Source organism: Chrysochloris asiatica, unplaced genomic scaffold, assembly GCF_000296735.1.
Source record: "Chrysochloris asiatica unplaced genomic scaffold, ChrAsi1.0 scaffold00159, whole genome shotgun sequence".
Classification (NCBI taxonomy): Eukaryota; Metazoa; Chordata; class Mammalia; order Afrosoricida; family Chrysochloridae; genus Chrysochloris; species Chrysochloris asiatica.
In genome coordinates, this window is record NW_006408677.1 from 8,176,689 (window position 1) to 8,183,907 (window position 7,219).

At 38.4% G+C, this 7,219-nt stretch overlaps 1 pseudogene; it reads left to right on the plus strand.

Annotated features, from left to right (window-relative positions):
* The window catches only part of LOC102811562, a 131,165-nt pseudogene extending 126,998 nt beyond the window's left edge, over positions 1-4,167 (plus strand).
* Positions 4,168-7,219: the final 3,052 nt, after the last annotated feature.

Here is a 7,219-nt window from a genome sequence, read left to right on the forward strand (position 1 = left end):
CCATTTCAGCTCCCTAATGCCTAAGATATTGATGTTTATGCGTTCCATTTCATTTTTGACAACTTCCAATTTTCCCAGATTCATACTTCGTACATTTCATGTTCCAATTCTCAATTGATGTTTATAGCTGTTTCTCTTCATTTTGAGTTGTGTCCCATCAGCAACTGAAGGTCCTGTGGGCTTTTCTCCCACGAGCTTTACTCCATTCGTGTTTTCACAGTCAATTCTACTTTGAGGAGGCAGCTATTTCCCAGTCACATTTTCAGTGCCTTCCAACCTGAGGGGCTCATTTTCTGGCACTACATCTGACAGTGTTTCTCTGCTATTCATAAGGTTTTCAGTGACTAAAGATTCGGAATAATTCGTCACTCTTTCTTCCTAGTCTGTCTTTTTCAGAAAGCTCATTTGAAACCTGTCCACCATGGGTGACCCTGCTGGTATTTAAAATACCGGTGGCATAGCTTTCAGAATCATAGCTACTCACAAGCCACCACAGTATGACAAATTGACCGGTGAGTGGTGGAAGAAGGGATTAGTCTTGTAAAATTCTCTATATAATGTATATAATCTCTAGCACCATTTCTATTACCAAGACCATATTTTCCAAATACTGATTCTTTCTCTTTGTTTCCAACTTTTGGATTCCAATTGCTAGTAATTATCAATAATTCTTGATTGTATGTTCAATCAATTTCAGATCATAGACATTGGTAGAATTCTTCAATTTCATCATCACTGGTTTTATTGGTTGGTGTGCAATTTTGAATATATGTGGTATTAGTGGTATTAATACTGCTCTTCCTTGAAGGTGTGTGATTATTATCCTATCACAGACAGTGTTTTATTTCAAGATTGTTGTTGTTGCTATTCTTTTTGATGATGAATACTATGCCATTCCTCTTGAATTTGTTGGAACTGGCATAGTAAAACATATGATTGTCAGATTCAGAATTGCCAATACCAGTCCATTTCAACTCACTAATATTTATGTGCTATATTTCATTGTTGACAACTTCCAATTTTCCTAGATTCATACTTTGTTCATTCCATGTTCCCATTATTAATGGATGCTTGCTGCTGTTTCTCTTCACTTTGAATTGTGTCCCATCAGCAAATGAAATTCCCCAAAGCTTTATTTCATTCATGTCATTCATGGTCAGTTCTACTTTGAGGATGTATCACTTCTCCAGTCATATTTTGAGTGCCTCCCAACCTGAGGGGCTCATCATCTGACAAAGTAATTGCAGCGATGAACTCAAACATAGCAACAATTGTGGGTATTGCACATGAATAGGAACTCTTGGACCTTTACTTTACCAAATATGATGTCCTTCTCTGGGGACTGCTCCCTCCTGATACCATGACCAAAGTAAGTCAGACAAAGTCTCACCATCCTCATTTTTAAGGAGCATTCTTGTTGTACTTCCTCCAAGACAATTTACTCATTCATTCCTCTGGAAGTTCACACTTTGTTATACAGTGATGGTTTGCATGTTGCTGGAAGCTGTGCCGATGGCATTTCAAATACCAACAGGGTCGCCTATGGTGGAAAAGTTTCATTGGAGCTTCCAAACTAAGAAAGACTAGAAACAAGAGACCTAGTTTGGCAATCTAGTGCTGAAAATACTGGCCAGTGAACACCTGACCTGCCACCAGAGTGCTAACCACAAAGTTAGAGGTTCAAACTCACCAGTCATTCCTTGGAAATCCTATACAAGGTTGCTGTGAGTAAGAACTGACTCAATGGCATTTACCAATAAAAACAACATTGAAAATCTTATGAAATAACAGCAGGCATATGACAGCCCAGAAAATCATGAAATACTGAGTTATCCGGAATAAAAGTTGTGTCATTCCTTACTGATAATACTAGAATTTGTCTGCTTCTTTTCCCAATACCACCACCCAAAACAAAACAAAACAACTTTAATAAAAAATTTTTAAATGATGAAAAGAAGCAAAACAGAAGGACTAATTTATGCCAGGATAAATTAACGCAAAAAATTTTTCACCTCAAGACGAGACTATTCACATAATATGAAATTAATTTGAAAACTTTAGATCCAATATGGGACATTTTGAACCAATATTGGAAACTGGAGTGTATCCCTAATTTAAAGAATATTATGATTTCATTGACAAAACCATACCTCCTCTTCAAGCAGACCCTTATACCCTTCTAAAAAATAGAAATCTTTGTCTGGACTATGGAGAAAATGAGGTATCTTTTAGGGACATGATTGTGACACAAGTGGGCAACCTACACAGTTAGACCAGGTCACTAACCCATTTACTATGTGAACATAAATTCATGCAAATAAGGCATAGGTACTCCAGTCCTAATTCCAGCATTCAACTCAGCTCCCTCACCATGACTCTATTTTTGCTCCTGTTCTCCTGCTTCCCTGTCCCAAACAAATTCTGCCCTGTTTCTGTGCCTTTGCTTTCATCTTCTGTTCTGGCTTCTAGTTTCATCCTGTTTAGTCAATAAATGGTCTTTGGCTTCTTTAATATTGAGTTTTGGTACTTATTAAGAATTTGATTCACAATTTTTATCACTTTGGAAACAAAACCTTTTATCGCCTAAATTAGGCCCTGATACCCAGGCCCTCCACCACTTGTCTGTCAGTTTGTCATACTATGGTGGCTTGTGAGTTGCTGTGATTCTAGAAGCTATGCCACGGGTATTTTAAATACCAGCAGGGTCATTCACAGCGGGCAGGTTTCAGATGAGCTTCCAGACAAAGATAGACTAGGAAGGAGAGATGAACTATATTCAAATCTTTAGTCACTGAAAACCTTATGAATAGCAGAGAAACACTGTCAGATACAGTGCTTGAAAATGAGCCCCTCATGTTGGAAGGCACTCAAAATGCAACTGGGGAAGAACTGCATCCTCAAAGTAGAGTTGACCATGATGACTCAAATGGAGTAAATCCTGTGGGAGTAAAGTCCTTGGGACCTTCATTTGCTGATGGGGTACAACTCAAAATGAAGAGAAACAGCAATAAACATCCATCAATAATTGGAACATGGAATGTATGAAGTATGAATCTAGGAAAATTGGAAATTGCCAAAAATGAAATGGAATGCATAAACATTGATATCTTAGGCATTAGTGAGCTGAAATGGGCTGTGATGGGCCATTTTGAATCTGACAACCACACGGTTTACTATGCTGGAAATGATAAATTGAAAAGGAATGCTGTTGCATTCATGGTCAAAAAGAACATATCAAGATCAGTCATGTGGTACAACACAGTCTGTGGTAGGATAATATCCATGTGCCTACAGGGAAGACCAGTTAATACCACTATTATTCAACTTTACACACCAACCACCAAAGCCAGTGAGGATGAAATATAAGAATTCAACCAACTTCTTCAATCTGAAATTGATCAAACATGCAATCAAGATGTATTGATCATTACTGGTGATTGGAATGCAAAGGTTGGAAAGAAAGAGGAATGATCAGTAGTTGGAAAATATGGCCTTGATGATAGAAATGTTGCTGGAGACTGTATGATAGAATTCTGCAAAACCAATGATTTGCTAATTTCAAACACCTTCTTTAGATCGCATAAGGACGATTATACACATGGACCTCACCAAATGGAACACACAGAAATCAAATTGATTACTTCTGTGGGAAGAGACGGTGGAAAAGCTCTATATCATCAGTCAAAACAAGGCCAGGGGCAGATTGTGAAATAGCCCATCAATTTGTTCATATAGAAATTCAGACTGATTCCCACTGGCTGCTCTGAAAAGTCATCTTTGCATTGTTCCTGACCCGGCTTCCTGCTCGCCACAGGCACCTCCCCTGTGCTCCTACTCTGTCGCGGACTCCTACAGCAGACGTGGCTGTGAACACCAACTCCAAGATCACCACCAAGGATTTAAAGGAGAAGAAGGAAGTTGTGGAGGAAACAGAAAATGGAAGAGACACACCCGCTAATGGGAACACTGAGAACAAGGAAAATGGGGAAGAGGAGGTTGACAATGAGGTAGACAAGGAAGAGGAATAAGGTGGAGAGGAGGAGGAAGAAGAAGAAGGTGATGGTGAAGAAGAACATGGAGATGAAGATGAGGAGGTCGAAGCGGGCAGCTGAAGATGATGATGATGATGTTGACACCAAGAAGCAGAAGACTGATGAGGATGACTAAAGACCAAAAAAGGAAAAGTCAAATTTTACAAAGGCCACCCTGACCTATTCACCCTCCCTCCACTTCCCATCTCAGAATCTAAACGTGGTCACATTCTAAGACAGAGTCCCACATGCCCACTTTGGGCAGCTCCACCCACAAATAACATGTACTCACCACCACCTAATCATACTAAAATGTGAATTTGCAACAGGGGAGAAAAAAGAACCAAAACTTCCAAGGCCCTGCTTTTTCTTAAAAGTACATTAAAAGGAAAACCTGTTTGTATTTTTTATTTACATTTTTTATTTTTATACATATTGCTAGGGGTCAGCCATTTTTAATGATCTCAGATAACCAAACCAGCCATGTTCATTATAATCTCAAAGGAGAAAAAAAAAACAAAAAAACCCTGTTTAAAAAAAAAAAAAAGCAACAAAAATTATAATCTTATTCTGAGGATTCCAGTAACTTTTTTGTGTTTGTACTTAGTTGTACTATAAATAGTTGGTTTGTAAGAGATGGTTTAAAAAAGCCAAAGATAAGGTTTCTTTTCTTTTCTTTTTTTGTGTCGATGAAGTTGCTGGTTATTTTCTCTTGACCTGTTTGGTGTATGTGTGAAGCAATGTTGTCCAACAATAAGCCAGAATTTTATTTTGCTCAGTTGTTCTAACAACAAAAAAAAATCAGACTGAAGCTGAAGAAACGAGTCCACAAAAGCCAAAATATAACCCTGAATATAACTCACCTGAATTTAGAGATCATCTGAAGAAAAGATTTGATACATTAAACACTAAAGACAGAAGACTAAAAGAGTTGTGGAATGATATCAAGAACATCATGCAACAAGAAAGCAAAAAGTCATTAAGAAGACAAGAAAGAAGGAAAAGATCAAAATGGATGTCAGAAGAAACACTGAAACTTGCTCTCCAGTGTAGAGATGCTAAAGCAAACAGAAGAAATGAAGTACAAGAGCTGAACAGAAAATGTCAAAGGTCAGCTCAAGAAGACAATGTCAAATATTACATAGAAATATGCAAGGATCTGGAGTCAAAAAACAAAAAGGGAAGAACATGCTCAGCATTTTCTCAAGCTGGGGGAACTGAAGAAAAAATTCAAGCCTTGACTTTCGTTATTGAAGGATTCTCTGGACAAATTACTTAATGATGCAGAAAGCATCAAAAGAAGATGGAAGGAATACAGAGTCAGTGTACCAAAAGGAAATGGTTGATGTTCAAGAGCCAATGATACTGAAGGAAGAAGTCCAAGGTACATTGAAGGAACTGGCAAAGAACAAGGCACCAGGAATTGATGGAATAAAAATTGAAATCTATTAAGAAAGTGAGGTAGCAAAGGCACTCACTCATCTATGCAAAAAATTTGGAAGACAACTATCTGGCCGACTGATTTTAAGAGATCCGTATCTGTTCCCATTCCAAAGAGAGGTGACCCAACAGAATGTGGAATCATCAGACAATATATTTGATATCCCGTGAGAGTAAAGTTTTATTAAAGGTAATACAGAAACAACTGCAAGCACACATTGACAGAGAACTTCCAGAAGTTCAAGTAAGATTCAGAAGAGGACTTGGAATGAAGGATATCATTGCTGATGTTCGATGGATCTTTACTGAAAGCAGAGAATACCAGAAAGATATTTACCTGTGCTTTACTGACTATTCAATGGCTTTCAATTGTGTGGATCATGACAAGTTATAGGCAACATTGTGAAGTATTCCAGAATACTTAATTGTGCTCATGAGGAATCTCTACATGGACCAAGAGGAAGTTGTTCGAACAGAACATGAGAACACTGAATGGTTTAAAATTAAGAAAGCTGTGCAACAGGGTTGTATTCTTCACCATACTTATTCAACCTGTATGCTGAGCAAATAATCCGAGACACTGGGTTGTGGCATCAGGATTGGAGGAAGACTCATTAACAACCTGTGATATGCAGATGATATAACCTTGCTTGCTGAAAGTGAACAGGACTTAAAATCTTTACTGATGAAGATCAAAGAGCACAGCCTTCATTGTGGATTACATCTCAATGTAAAGGAAACAGAAATTCTCACCACTGGACCAATAAACAACATTCTTATCAACAGAGAAAAGATTGAAGTTGTCAAGTACTTCCTTCTTGTTGGATCAACTATCAACACTCATGGAAACAGCAGTCAAGAAATCAAATGACATATTGCATTAGGCAAATCTGCTGCACAAGACCCTTTTAAAGTGTTGAAGAGCAAAGATATCAGCTTGAGGACTAAGGTCCACCTGACCCAAGCTACGGTGTTTTCAATAACCTCATATACATGTGAAAGCTGGACAATGAATAAGGAAGACCATAGAAGAATTGATGCCTTTGGGTTATAGTGTTGGAGGAGAATATTGAAAGTACCATGAGCTGCCAAAAGTAAAAAGAGATCTGTGTTGAAAGAAGTGTAGCCACAGTGCTCCTTGGAGGTCAGGATGGCCAAACTTCATCTCTCATACTTTGGACATATTGTTAGGAGGGACTAGTCACGGGAGAAGGACATCATGTTTAGTAGGGTGGTGGGTCAGAGCAAATGAGGAAGACCCCTATCGAGATGGATTGGCAATGTGGCAGCATTAAGGGGCTCAAGTGTGGCAACAATTGTTAGGTTGGTCCAGGACTGGGCAGTGTTTCATTCTGTTGTACATAGGATCGCTATGAGTCGGTACCAACTCGATGGCACCTAACAATATCAACCCAGGTCCTAGTGTCCAGCTGTGCCCATTTCAACCCTTTGCAAGTAGGAGTGAGGCAATTCACTGGACATCATAATTCTGAATAATTTCTGGAGGTGATTATTGCTTTTTCCTTCCCATTATAAAATAACAAAGCTTCCCTTATTGTTATGAGTTCAAGTCCCTTATACTTGGATGTTCAGTGTTCAGTATGATCAGGAATTTCACAAGCACCCTATGCAATAATTGTAGCTTCTATGTATATCTTATCCAGAACACTTAATTGTACTTCTAAGAAATCTGTACCTAGACCAAGAAGCAGTTGTTCAAACAGAACATGGGAACACTGAAAGTTTTA